A 13868-nucleotide genomic window follows, 5' to 3' on the forward strand; every position below is an offset into this window, starting at 1 on the left:
TTCCCTTAGAACTTAAGGCTGAGGCTAACGTCTTTGTTGCCTTTGTCAGGGATGTTTCCAGAAAGGACGTTTCTCATAGACCTGAAGAGTGGGTTGAAAATGACAGTTCTTGCCTCCTCCATAGACTTCTTGAAAAGGCACGTCTTTTCTTGGGCAGGAATGAAACTGATACAGTTCTTGCCTCTGTTATAAGGTCTTGAAAAGGCACTTCCTTTCTTAGATCAGGTCTGGTACTGAAAGAGTTCTTGCCTCTGACATGGGCTCTTGAAAAGTACATCTTTTCTTGGAGCGAGGAAGGAACTAATAGAGTTCTTTCCTCTGTCATAATCTCTTGAAAAGGCACTTCATCTACTAGACCTTGTAACTGGCACATCTCTTTGGAGCAGGATGAAACTAATAGAGTTCTTGCCTCTGTCATAAGCTCTTGAAAAGGCTCTTCTTTCCCTAAAATAGGGTTGAAACTAACAGAGTTCTTTCTCCTGTCATAGGTTCTTGAAAAGGCACTTCTTTTCTTATAACTGGTCTGAAACTGATAGACTTCTTGTCTCCGTTATAAGCTCTTGAAAAGGCACTTCTTTTCTTATAACTGGGCTGAAACTGATGACTTCTTGTCTCGTTATAAGCTCTTGAAAAGGCACTTCGTTTACTAGACCTGGGAACTGGGCTGAAACTAGTAGACCTCTTGAAAGTGAAAAGGCACTTTATATGTAGACCTGACAGCTGGGTTATGAAAGACTTAGTTCTGTCATCAGTCCCTCTTAGTTCTGAGAGTGGGAATGGCGTTGCAGAGTTCTAGCCTTGTTCAGGGCCTCTCAAAACAGCAGTTCATCTTACTGGCCTCAGCTGGAATCAAGCTGGTGGATATCTCCTGAGAGAGGTGTAGTTTTTTCAGTTCTTAGGACATCTTTGAATTCTTTAAGGAAGGTGAGTTTCTTTTCATTTATTCAAGCTCAGAAGATTCTTTTAATTCAGCTTTTGAAGAGATTCGCTACAGGTTTAAGAGAATGGTGTCTCTGAACTACGTGATGTCTGATGAACAAGTTCGTCTACACATACCCAGTGATAACACATTTGAAAGACTTTACATAAAGCTATATTTTCACTGAAGAAAAATCAATGGACGGGAATAAAGTGAGTGACTAGAAAAGCGAAAATAACGGCAGAACTGGTGCAGACGGTAAGAAATTGACATGACCGGAAGTCCATAAAAAAAAAACAAAAAAACAGTTCAGCAATGTTTGCTTTTTCTATACCGAACCTCAATCGTGACGTGGGTTCCAGCTAATAAACACAAGTACGCGCTTACTTATTTGATTTCTTAGCATCTGTTTTTACACATAAAAACTTCCTTCGTCATCTAACTTGCGACTCTTGACACAGCCACACTGCGTCTTGCGTCTGGCAGTAGATTACTCCACACACTGGAACAAGGGGGACCTTATGCCAATAAGACTATAAATAAACGACAGACACAGTGGTCAACGACCCTAATATTAACATTATTTGCATATAAAACTTCTTTAAACTTATTTTACATAAAAGGATACATTATATATACAGCTATGTTATGTATGTATTCAAGACATTTATAATAGTTGGGGTGCCTCTTCCACGTGATTAATTTTGTATTAGAGTCTTTCCATACAATTTCCAAGACAATCTGAATTTAAGGAAATTAGATGAGACCAAAGTTTAGGTAATTCGAAGCCTCAATCAAGTAATTTGCTTTTAGGTTAAGCTGGCCTTATGCCAGCACGAGCAACGCTGCTCCGTAAGATTATAAAAGTCGAGGTTGTATTTTTGTTGTTTTATTAATGTTACCAGACCACCAAAATGTTAATCATACTAAATAGAATCAATACGATTTGAAAGAAAAGAACTCTCTATGGAACATAAATCAGGTAAGACAGTTAGCCTATTATTCAATTTATGAATTCTTATTCCAACGATTGTTTGAATATATGGGCAATAATCATGCAATCAGAACAAATCATTAACTACGAACACTTTTCCCGGAAGTTAACCATCTCAGGGGAGGTCGAGACCAGATAGACCAAGTTACTTAGACTTTGAGGTAGACAGACTCGCGCATGGTCTAACGGAAGTTCCGTTCTTTGAAAGACTAAGTTCTCGGGCGCATACATCGTCTCCTATCTTTGTTGGGAGAGGCAGTGCAAATCAAGGATTCCTGCTGGTAAAGACGACATCCTGTTTCCTCGCCATGTGAATGATCCTGTTGTCGAAGTCTGGCAGCAAGTCGATGGTCTTTCCCTCTGGTGGACCAATGGTGAAGTTCTGGGCGACGGTGGCTGTGAATATCATCAGTTCCATGCGCGCGAGAGACTCTCCTACGCACGATCTTTTGCCTGGAAGATGGAATGGAATTCCGTGAGAGTGGTAATGTTTTTGCTTGTGAAATGGAGATGATGACTCTACATGAATCATGAGCTTTTGTCTGGAAAAAATGGGATTGAATTCCGTGTGAATACTGAAAAGTGGAAACTGGAATCAGACTGTTTGTGATTGGAATTATAGTTTTTCTTTTTGTTCCCCGTGAGAGAGAGAGAGAGAGAGAGAGAGAGAGAGAGGAGAGAGAGAGAGAGAGAGAGGCTGTCATGCACTGAAGTGTCATAGGTGGCACTTTGTAAATTTCCTTGTCCTAAGTGTGGTATAGTGTGAAAAGTAGTGACGGCCTCTGGAGCTCGGCATAGTCTACATGGATGATAATGATGAATGTATAATCCGCTTATCGACATTTTAAAAATGATATCCTCCTAGGGACTTCGTTTAATAACATCCTTTACACTGTTATGTCTTTATAGCTTGCTTTTTGTCAAACCTTGGTCACGGTTGTTTATTTAACAGCACACACGCGTAGGTAGGCCTACACACATAAGTCTATACACACATGCGAAGGAAAACGGAGTTCAGAGAGGCAACAGAAGAGCACCCAAACCATACTGCCGTAAGAAAAGATGAGAACTCCTTTTTCGCCATAAACGAAAATAAAGTACCCAGCTATTTACCTGTGCTAAAGGGCAGGTAGCCTTCCTTCCTCATGACAAACTTTCCTCTGGACTAAGCCAGCGTTCAGGGAGAAACAAATCAGGTTGATCCCAGTACCTTGGATCCGGAATGGATAGATGCTGTTACCGGGATGATCATGCTTCCCTGGGGAAAAGTAAAGAAGAACTGGAATCATGTACAATCATCAAAACGTGTTTGAACTTCAGTTATTAGTATTATCATCATTCAGGAGATGAGCCTATTCATATGGAACAACCTCAGGGCCATTGACTTGAAATTCTCTCTTACTTGCCCAGTTAACATGGGTGGAGGAATCAGACTTTTGTGAATGGTAGAGATAATCTGTTATGTTGTTGAAAGTAATTCTTACCTTAGGGATCTTATACCCAGCTAGAACCACGTCCTGACCGGAGAGTGAGGTAGGCCTACGTTGGTGAGACTAGACATGCGAAGGACTTCGTTGATCACGGCCTCAGTGTAGGGAATCCTTGAGGCAGAAATACGATTCAGTTACCTATCAACTCTAAAACAGGCCGGTCTCAAGACCGGATGAAAGAAAGACCATTGTGTATAAGGTTAGCGACTCTTCATTATGAAAATATCTGCAGCTTTAGCAGAGCTTTTAAAATTCCTAGAGATATGGTACTAATGGCAGTGGATTGAAAATAGGTAATCGGTTATCTTCTATAATGTTAGAAGTACTACGCTCACCCATTGATCTCAAAGCATCCTGCTTTATATAGAAAACTTAATTAAGATTCAAAGAATAAATTATATTTGGCAATCATCAAAGGGTTTTGTCGCATTTGGTAATTTACAAGACAGGAGCGTTAGGCCCCTACGCCCTGTCCTTTTATCTCTTTTTCATTTCATCTTTTTTTTTTTTTTTTTTTAGCTACCTGGGTTTATCTCCAGCGTCACGAGACTGCCACTTGGGAGGCACTGTCCAGCTCCTCTTGCAGTTTCCGCTGCTTATCCGGATAGGCCGCCAGAGTAGAGGAATATCCACTTCATGGTGTTGTACGTCTCGTGTCGGTTCCGGCGAAGGAGCGTCGAACAGCACTATTCTCAAGTCAGTCTCTGAGAAGCCAGAAAATAATGTCACTAAATACTCAAGCAGCACTCCAACTAATGGACGCAGAGAGTTAGGAAGAATATGTTTATGCCTTTGGTAAGGTGCTGATCAAATTTGGAAGCTATAAAACCTGAGATATGTCTGCCAGAGAACCACGTGACAACGCAGTGAATTAGACCTATGTTGTTGCTGAAACTGATAAACTATCACAGGCGGTGAAGTTCATATCCTTAGCGATAGAAACTTATCTACAGACTCTATAGCACCCTATCAGTTTCGTCGCAAAGGAAGCGAGCCTTTATGATCTTCATGATGTTCTTAATGGGGCAGATTTAAAGTTCGTTTCCCTAAAGCATTATTATATTTAGTATATATTTTGTACCAGTTGTGGGTTAAAGGGCTTTCGACCATTCTCTACAGTCACTGATACTAGTAATTGTGTTGGCTTTGGGCTTGGTACTTTTCCCAGATTAGTCGATTGTTAAAAGATTGCTGGAGAAAATTTTTTTGGGCTTTGGTTTTCATGATACAGTATATGCATACATACACACACACATATATATACATGTATAAATATGTATATATATATGTTTATATATACATATGTGTGTGCAAACAGAAAAAATAGAACCAAGGACTTTAGCAAGAAATGGAAAGACTAAAAATATACAAGGGGCAGAAGCAAAGTGAGGAAACTACCGTTGCGAACGCCCCAGCCTCCCCGGATTTTCCCCCTGTCCTTCATCTCCAGGAGGTAGGCGTCGATCAGGTCCTTCAGGTCGTCAGGATTCAGGGACTCTTTGTGTTCCGTGATCATCTCCTGCAGGAGGGAAAGTTTTTTGCTTTTTTGAATGGAAGGAAATTTTAAAGCGGAAATCTGCATAGTAAGCATAGGCAATGTATTATATGTATATATGTATGTCTATGTGATATATATATATATATATATATATATATATATATATATATATATATATATATATATATATTTATATATATATATATTTATTCATTTTTATATAACAGATTAACATTATATTATATACACATATATATATATATATATATATATATATATATATATATATAGATATATATAGATAGATAGATAGATAGATCGATAAATGTATATATCTTTTATTGCACGTGCAACCATCAAGCTCCTGCAAATGCGGAATTAAACCACCGCCCACCTGAAAGAATTCGTGGAACTTGTCCATTATCTCGACCAATCTATCCACGTCGAAGAGGGCGCGGAAGACGAATTTCGGCAGAAGGGCGCTCGTCCATGGCATCATGTCCGCCACTAACAGCTTGTTCGACGCAGGGATGGAGTCCGCTATCAGCTGTCGTAAATATCGGTGTTTGGGACTCTTGATGTCGAAGTGTTTGTCTGGGGGTTGGGGGGAAAGGTGAGAAATGTACTCTTTTTTTTTTTTTTTTTAGAAACGTTACTTCATTTTTTTTCTATATATAAACTGTTTTTCCTTTACAACACGTCACTGCCATGTTCATATTTCGACTTGGAGCGAAGATTATCCGAACATAAAGAATATAATATTATATCCACAAAAATTGTCCCACTGTTTAGAATATATATCCACGAACATTATCCCATTGTGTAGAATATGTATATATATCCACGAATTTTACCCTGCAGTGTAGAATATATATATACACAAACATTACCACACATTGTAGAATAGATATCCACAAACATTGTTCCACTGTTTAGAATAGACATCCACAAACATTGTCCTACTGTTTAGAATAGATATCCATAAACAATGTCCCACTGTTTAGAATAGATATCCACAAACATTGTCCTACTGTTTGGAATAGCTATCCACAAACAATGTCCCACTGCTTAGAATAGATATCCACAAACATTGTCCCACTGTTTAGAATAGATATCCACAAACATCTTCCCACTGTTTAGAATAGATATATCCACAAACATTACCCCACAGTGAATTTATATCCATAAACATTATCCCATTTGCAGCTGATTATATCGTATCCCAGAAACCTAGACTAAAACGAAATAGCACTCGATTAGTTACTTAGTCTTTTATGTATAGTCTTGTAAAAGACTAAAGAAAAAAAAGGAGACTAATTTAATGTTTAATATCATCTGTTTAAACTGTCTACTCTGCTTCATCTAGTTCAACCATAATCATATATGTTAAGTCGCACTAACGGACCTAAAGTTACCGGGGACTTCCGTACTTATCTGCTACCATATTGAGGTTATTTTTCCCCACGCCACCATTTGAGGTGTGATACATTTTCAAATGTTTCTCTTAAATTGAATGTCAAGTTTAGAGTACGGGTTAGTTTCAGTTAGCGGCTACGCGGAATTGCTTTTGATTGAATATATCTAGAAAATATTCAAGTGCTACAGTATTATCATTCGGTTCAGTGGGACTATGTTAATTACTCCCGTACACATTCTCTTCACATCGGAAGAGGCATTTTCCATATTATACTTTTAAAATCACATCATTGCAATCATGTTACGAAATAGGCTCATGATGAATCCCGTACTTGCAGTCATTTTCCAGATGATGTTCATGATGACAAAGTTCAGAGCCTCGGCGATGGGCTGTGCCTTGCCCTCTTGCTCCTTCAGGGCCTCGACGAGAATCTCGGCCTGTTCTTGGACCGCCTCCACCAGGCGGGACTTGCCCATGCCGAGGTCTCGCAGTTGATGCAGGATGAAGCGGCGGTTGGTTTGCCAGATACCGCCGTTACTTCCGGAAATACCTGGAAAGAGCGCGAAAAAAATAATTAAGGATTAAGACATGTAATAGGAGGGACTCTCCTTAACTTGGGAGGGCCTGAAGTGACGAATCCAAAGGGATTCGTTAAATATAGCCAGATATTCCTGGTTTCAGACGCAACAGCATTAGACCAATAGGCCTATAACTTAGGGCAATGTCATATGACCTCGTTTTCTGGCATCTTTTTGGTATCACTCTCCAAATCTTGTACGAACTAGGCAAAACTGTACGTAAAATTCTTCGTGCCCGAATGATATTAGAATTATTTGCTTACATGGGACTAAACTGCCACTAAGAAAAATCTTAGTCTAAGACTAAGGTGTCCATTTGATTAATCACAAAAATTATTCTATTTTCCAGTGGAAGCAAATACTCACCATAAGCAGTTTTTTCGAAGAATTTGAACAATTCCATGTCGGGTCTGTCGATGTAATCTGGACCGCTGAAAATCTGCTTGACCAAATGGTAGTCGTGAATGAAGATTTGAAGTCTACCTCCGAATTTCCATCTGAAATTGAAGGAAGCAGAAATGGTCGCTGGTGACTCCTTTTTGAGTTTTATTCCGGAGGGGAAATCTGGATAAATGAGGGCTGGGGATAATCTGACGAAATAAATGACGAGGAAAATCTGGTGAAAGATGTGGTGAGGAAATCTGGTTAAGGAAACTTTCAGGGAATGAGGAAAATTTTGAAAAATGTTCTGATGAAAATCTCGGACAACACTTTATATAATGTAATGTTCTTGTGGAGCTTTATGGGAAAAAAGAGAGAATCAAAAAAAAGAGAAAATCAAAAGGGGGAAAAAGGAAGAAGCATATCTACCTTTCGAAAACTGGAAATAATAAGAATTAAGAGAAAACAAAAGCAGGTAAACAGTTCCGAAGCTTGGTTGGCTTTCTTCCACAGAGCCGGGAAGAAAGTCACCGAGAAGTGTAGGTCTAGGATACCTGACTTCCACAGAGTAGGACTCACATGTATATGTCACCGAACTCCTTCTGGAAGTCCTTCAGGACGTCGTCGATGTATTTTCCACTCAGGGGAACGTAGCCGATCACAGGAAGGCCCCATCGTCCTGTTCAAGGTAGAAAGCAATGCTTAGGGTACTGTTAGTACTGCCTGTAGTACTAGTGCTATCTAGTACAATAACTAGTTTACCAATAGTACTACTAGAAATACTAGTACTATCTAACACTATAAGTAGGTTACTATTAGTACTAACACTAGTACTATCTATTATTATTATTCCCTCGATCAAGCTTAGCTGAGATGAAGCTTGCTTCACCTGTGTATGTCTGTCAGTGAGCGTGACCAGCTCTAGATGGATTTTATGGAGCAAAAACACTCGCTGGCATAAGGCCAGCTTAATCATCATCGTCATTGTCAACCGTAGCAAGACCAAGATGAAAAACCGACGAATGATTTATATGATGATGCAACTCACTCACTCGCTTCTGTTACGTTTATGTCACGTAATTCTTTCTTATTCTTTTTTTTTAACTCACCAGGGGGAAGTCCCGAGGGCCTCTTCAGCGCCACCCACAGGAGTACTAGGGAAGTCACCAGTAAGAACAGTTCGATCAGCATCGTGAATCAGCGGCAGTCCAACAGTTGAACCTGTAATAGAACCTTCAGTAACGTAATTGATGAATAATATTTCCACAGAGACTGTGGAGAATCACTATAAAAACTACGTAAGTCTTTTCTTTATTAATATAGCTTCATTTTGCTAGGCTCTGAGCTTTTGTCAACGGAAGATTATCCGTATAACTTTTACGGATATTCCGGATACGTTGTCACGTGTGTACTAAGTTAGTTCACCACTGGACAGATATCCCGGATACGTTGTCGCATGTATACGCAGTTAGTTCATCTCTGGTTCAAGATGGTCGTGTTTATCTAAGATCCACTTATGGACTACACACTTGCATCGTAATAGCATCGCGTTACCCAGAAAGATCAGGGCTGCCAACGCTGACACCAGACCTCTTTTTATTTTATGTAGTTTTTTAATGTAACATTTACAAGTACTGTTTGGTAGCCCAGATTACATTCTGTAATATATATATATATATATATATATATATATATATATATATATATATATATATATATATATATATACATATATATGTGTTTTTTGTCTCAATTTAAAACAAACATAAGTCTGAACAATAGCAAGGGAATATTCTGTTACATACGTATCACAGTCCTAAATACCATACATATGTATAAACACACACATGACTTATATAGTTGTGCATGCACGCGTCTGTACGTACAGTATGTCTATGTGTGCTTGTGTCTGTTACAGAAGTTTCACAGAAAACCCCCCAAAAAACCTACATACGCATAACCACACATATGAATGTTTATTAATATATGTGTATATGTGTGCAAGCATCTGTTTGCTTGTATATGCGTTTGTGCGTGTGTATGTGTGTGTGTGTGAGAGAGAGAGAGAGAGAGAGAGAGAGAGAGAGAGAGAGAGAGAGAAACTGCACGTTTCTTATTTCTGCAAAATACTTTTTCAATATTAACACAGGAGCCGTGCGATGTTATCTTACACATGTAGCCTAGACCCGCTGGAAACAAGAGAGAAAGGATGAAAAAAAAAAAAAAAAGAAGTTTGGGGAAAGTGGTAGCATAAAACGAATTCCAAATCTGTAAATGCCAAGATAAAAATTTACAAAAAAAAAAAAAAAAAAAAAAACTCATGGTCACACCTGACGAAGAACTGAGGTTGATTCATCATTATCTTCATCATCATCATTTCAGCCTTCAAAAGTGCTCTGTGCCACTGTTGTTTATGTTGGTCTAAGTCATCTCGCCAGCGGGTCTTTTGTCTTCCTCGGTTTCTTGTGTATCCTCGGGGCGCCCAGAAGGTTGTTCGTGATGTCTATCTGTTGTCTGTCATCCTGGCAATGTGTCCCCCCCAGTTCCACTTGGCCTTAGACTAATGGTTTCAAGGATATCCTTTGCTTTAGTTTTCTGACGTTGCCAAGTCTATCCTTCCAAGTTAGATCTAGCAGAATTCTCTCATGTGCCCTCTGCAGTGCTCGTAGTTTCAGGAAGCTTTTTTGTTAGAATTTTCAGCCCCCATAGGTGACAGTGGCGAGGACACACTGATCATTTTTTTTAAGAGGATAGAAATCTTCTTATTTTTAACACTGTTGGCTCTTTGAAACGCCTGCCAACCGAGGGCTATTCTTCTTTTATTTCGCTCTCTTTGGAGCGTCATGTAGAGTTCGTTGTCAAGGTAGATGTAGTGAATCACTTCCTCAATTCGTTGATTTCAATTTCAAGTCATCTGATTTTCTGTATTTATTGTTCATGGCTTTAAGAGGCTTGCTTCATTTAGCTCAGTTGAAGCTCTTCTTTGAGTGGGAACAACGATAATGATGTCCTCAGCAAATCTTAGGTGACTTAGGTATTCTCCATCAATTCTTATTCCTTTTTCTTGCCAGTTGAAAAGCTCTCTCCAGGCAACAGTAAACAGTTTGGGTGAGCTTGGCCCACCTTGTCTGACTCCTCTCTTGGTTAGAGTGGTTCTGAATCCTTGTGGAGGCGAATAAATGATGTTGCATGGTCATAGATGTGACGGAGTACATTGATGTAAACTGAGTCAACTCCCAGTTCTTCCAGCGCTGACATGACCTCAGTTTCGACCGAGTCAAATTCTTTGGTGTAATCTACAAGTGCTGCTACTAGTGGGATTTTATATTCGTTTGTTTTCTCAATGATCTGAGGTTGATTCAGGCCTGGGCTAAATACAGACACTGGATTGCCCACTTCCCGTTCACCTTTGTCTCTTAAAAACTTTAGGGTAATTACATAGGCCTATATATATATAAAGATGCAGAAAAAAGATGTGATGAGATTACGAGTAGGCCTATGCTTTAAAAGTCCCCCCACCTCTTTTACCCGAGTACGTAGCTTGTCATGAGAGGTCACAACAGCAACAGCAACAATAACAGCAAAACAACCGCAACTGCCATTAACGTTGATAGCCCCACACAAACCAGTAGTAGCGTAGGCCTAGCTTACCCCACATCTTTTATCAGAGGTTGGGACTTGCATGAGAGGTTACAACGACAACAACAACAGAAAAACAACCGCTAAACAGCAACAGAAAAACGACGACAAAAACAACAACAATCTATAAATTTCAATGGAGACTCCCCGCCCCTCCCCCGTCAAAAGAGGGAGGAAGGGAGGATTTCTGGTGAAAAACTCTACGGTTTAAACACTCCATAAAATACCAATAACTTTCTGGATGGATTAGATTAGAAGATTCAACCGGCCTTATGCCAGCACGGAGCCTTGCCCCGTGTCAGCCCGTAAGTGTTATGAGATGTGGAAGGGCGTAGGAGATCTAGTGTGGACCACCGTTTCCTGTCCGACCAACAGAGACGCTTTCAGAAGTGTTTACGTTTTAATTCGTTGGCCGTGAATGCATTCAGTTCTGTTCACTATTAGTACAAATACTAGTACTACTACCACTGCTACTGCTATTACTAGTGATCAAATAGGACTCATGCTACCAATACTAGTACTAGTAGTAGTAGTAGTAGTAGTAGGAGTAGTTGTAGTAGTGACTTTAGTAGCAACAAACAAATGGAGAAACCTGAACTATCAAACTGTTTAATGGCGGACGCGAGTCAGCTAAACAAACACTGCTTAGTTCCAGAGAAAATAAATAAACAGAAAAATAAACAAATAATTAGATAATTGAATAAATAAATAAACGAAAAGTCTCCAGTGACGCCGTGAACTCCTTCAAGTCGTCTCTCGAAGGAGGAAGAATTACGGACAAGGACGTTTGTAAAGTCTAATGCTGGATAAACGTCAACAGTCGCTGCCAACTTTATTTTAACATTTGATGTTAATCTTTGGTGTGTTAAGTACGTACGTCGTATTGTATGTGTGTGTGTATATATATATATATATATATATATATATATATATATATATATATATATATATATATATATATATGACAAAAACCTACCTGTCTTTTTCCCTACTTCAATAATTCGCTTCACAAATCGCGGATAAGGTCTACCGATAGTTTCTTTCCGCTCTGCGTATCTATTGTATTCCCCTGGACTATCGGTACTCAAGTAGTCAGCCACACTACCCTGCACTGATGCCCTCACTATCGTCCGTTCCCTGGGTAGACTATCGGTCATCCTGTGCCCAAATGTCGTACAGCAAACACGGGTTAGATATTTCATTTTTTTATATTAATATATTAAGTCGTTATCTAGGATTTATCAGTAATCAGTCACTGTCTCTGTGATAGCACAGTTGATGTAGATCGCCTCTTAAAAGAGGGAAGGTTCACGAGAACTTGGAAATACAGAAGTAGGAAGGGAAAACCAAATCCTGGTACGGTGAATTGTCAGTTATTCTCTTCTCTCTCTCTCTCTCTCTCTCTCTCTCTCTCTCTCTCTCTCTCTCTCTCTGTCTGTCGAAAGAGATCACCCCCATGTCAGAGGAAAGGGGCCTCCTTGGTGCAGATCTGGAGGAGACTTCGATGGGCATCTTCTGGTATGTCAAGGGGGCGTGGCATCCATTGATAGACTCTTCCTAAAACAATATCGATGGTCGCGTCCACGGTTCGTTGGTGAATATATATATATATATGATATATATATATATATATATATATATATATATATATATATATGTATGTATGTATATGTATGTATGTAATATGTATGTAATGTATATATATGTATATATACATATATATACTATATTGTAACTTCCACTGCACCACCACTCTAGGCTCGGGATGATAGTCAAAGATTTCGTCAGTTTATTTTAACTATCTCTAATCAGTATTGTATCAACAACAACAAACATTCACTATTCCACACCCCATCGAAACAATCTCCACTCCCATTATAAACGTTTAATTGCTCTCAATAACTTATCTTGAATACCATAATATATTCTCAACACCATCTTTATCGATTCTTCCTTAAGCTTTTTCTCAGTTCACGTCTACTTCATTCACCTTCTTCCACTTACTTGCAAAGTTCTTGCATACCTATTTCGTGACGAAGACTTGACCCATCCATTTTAGTTCCGTTGCTAGGTAACCAATTGGTTCTTAGCCACGTAAAATAAATCTAATCCTTCGGGCCAGGCCTAGGAGAGCTGTTAGTCAGCTCAGTGGTCTGGTTAAACTAAGGTATACTTAACCAACTTCCTAGTTTAAACCAACCCTGCTCTAGTCCTTTCAGTCCCTCTGTCATCTGGTTTATATTCAGTCAAAATCCTACTATACATCTTCCCTGGTATGCTGTGTAATGTAATGACCCTGTAATACTTGCAGTTGCTTCTGTACCCTTTTATTGTTTACAACAGAACAGTTATTCCTCTCGGCCATTCCTTCAGCGCTTTTCTGCTATCCAGACATACCTTACAAATCCTGGTCAGCTTCTCAGTTATACTGTCACAGACGCACTTTTCCATGATCTAGACATACCTTACAAACCCTGGTCAGCTTCTCAATTGCACTATCACCAATACACTTTTCCAAGATATTGGCATATACTTACAAACCCTGGTAAGCTTCTCAATTGCACTATCACCAATACACTTTTCCACGATATGGACATACCTTACAAACCCTGGTCAGCTTCTCAATTTATCACCAATACACTTTTCCACGATATGGACATACCTTACAAACACTGGTCAGCTTCCCAGTTACACTATCACAGACGCACTGTAATCCCATCAACATCCTTACTTAAACTATTTCCACTTCTTCGCATCTTCAAAATAGTCTCTGCATCGACTCAGAACTGCATCAGCTTTGTCCAGCATCTATCTGCTTGAATCTTTTATTCTGAGAGCCATTTGTTCATTAGTCTTTCTCTCTCTCTCCATTTCCTTTCCTGTTGAAAACCTATTTTTTTATTCTTCTTAAAGTTCTTGTCTTCCTTCTATCTATTTTAATTGTTTTCTCTT

General features: G+C 39.2%; 1 pseudogene; it reads right to left on the reverse strand.

Annotated features, from left to right (window-relative positions):
• Positions 1-2030: 2030 nt before the first annotated feature.
• LOC136832371 (cytochrome P450 2L1-like) lies at positions 2031-12064 on the reverse strand (annotated as a pseudogene).
• Between the last annotated feature and the right edge of the window lie 1804 nt (positions 12065-13868).

Source organism: Macrobrachium rosenbergii, chromosome 49 (genome assembly GCF_040412425.1).
Source record: "Macrobrachium rosenbergii isolate ZJJX-2024 chromosome 49, ASM4041242v1, whole genome shotgun sequence".
Lineage (NCBI taxonomy): Eukaryota > Metazoa > Arthropoda > Malacostraca > Decapoda > Palaemonidae > Macrobrachium > Macrobrachium rosenbergii.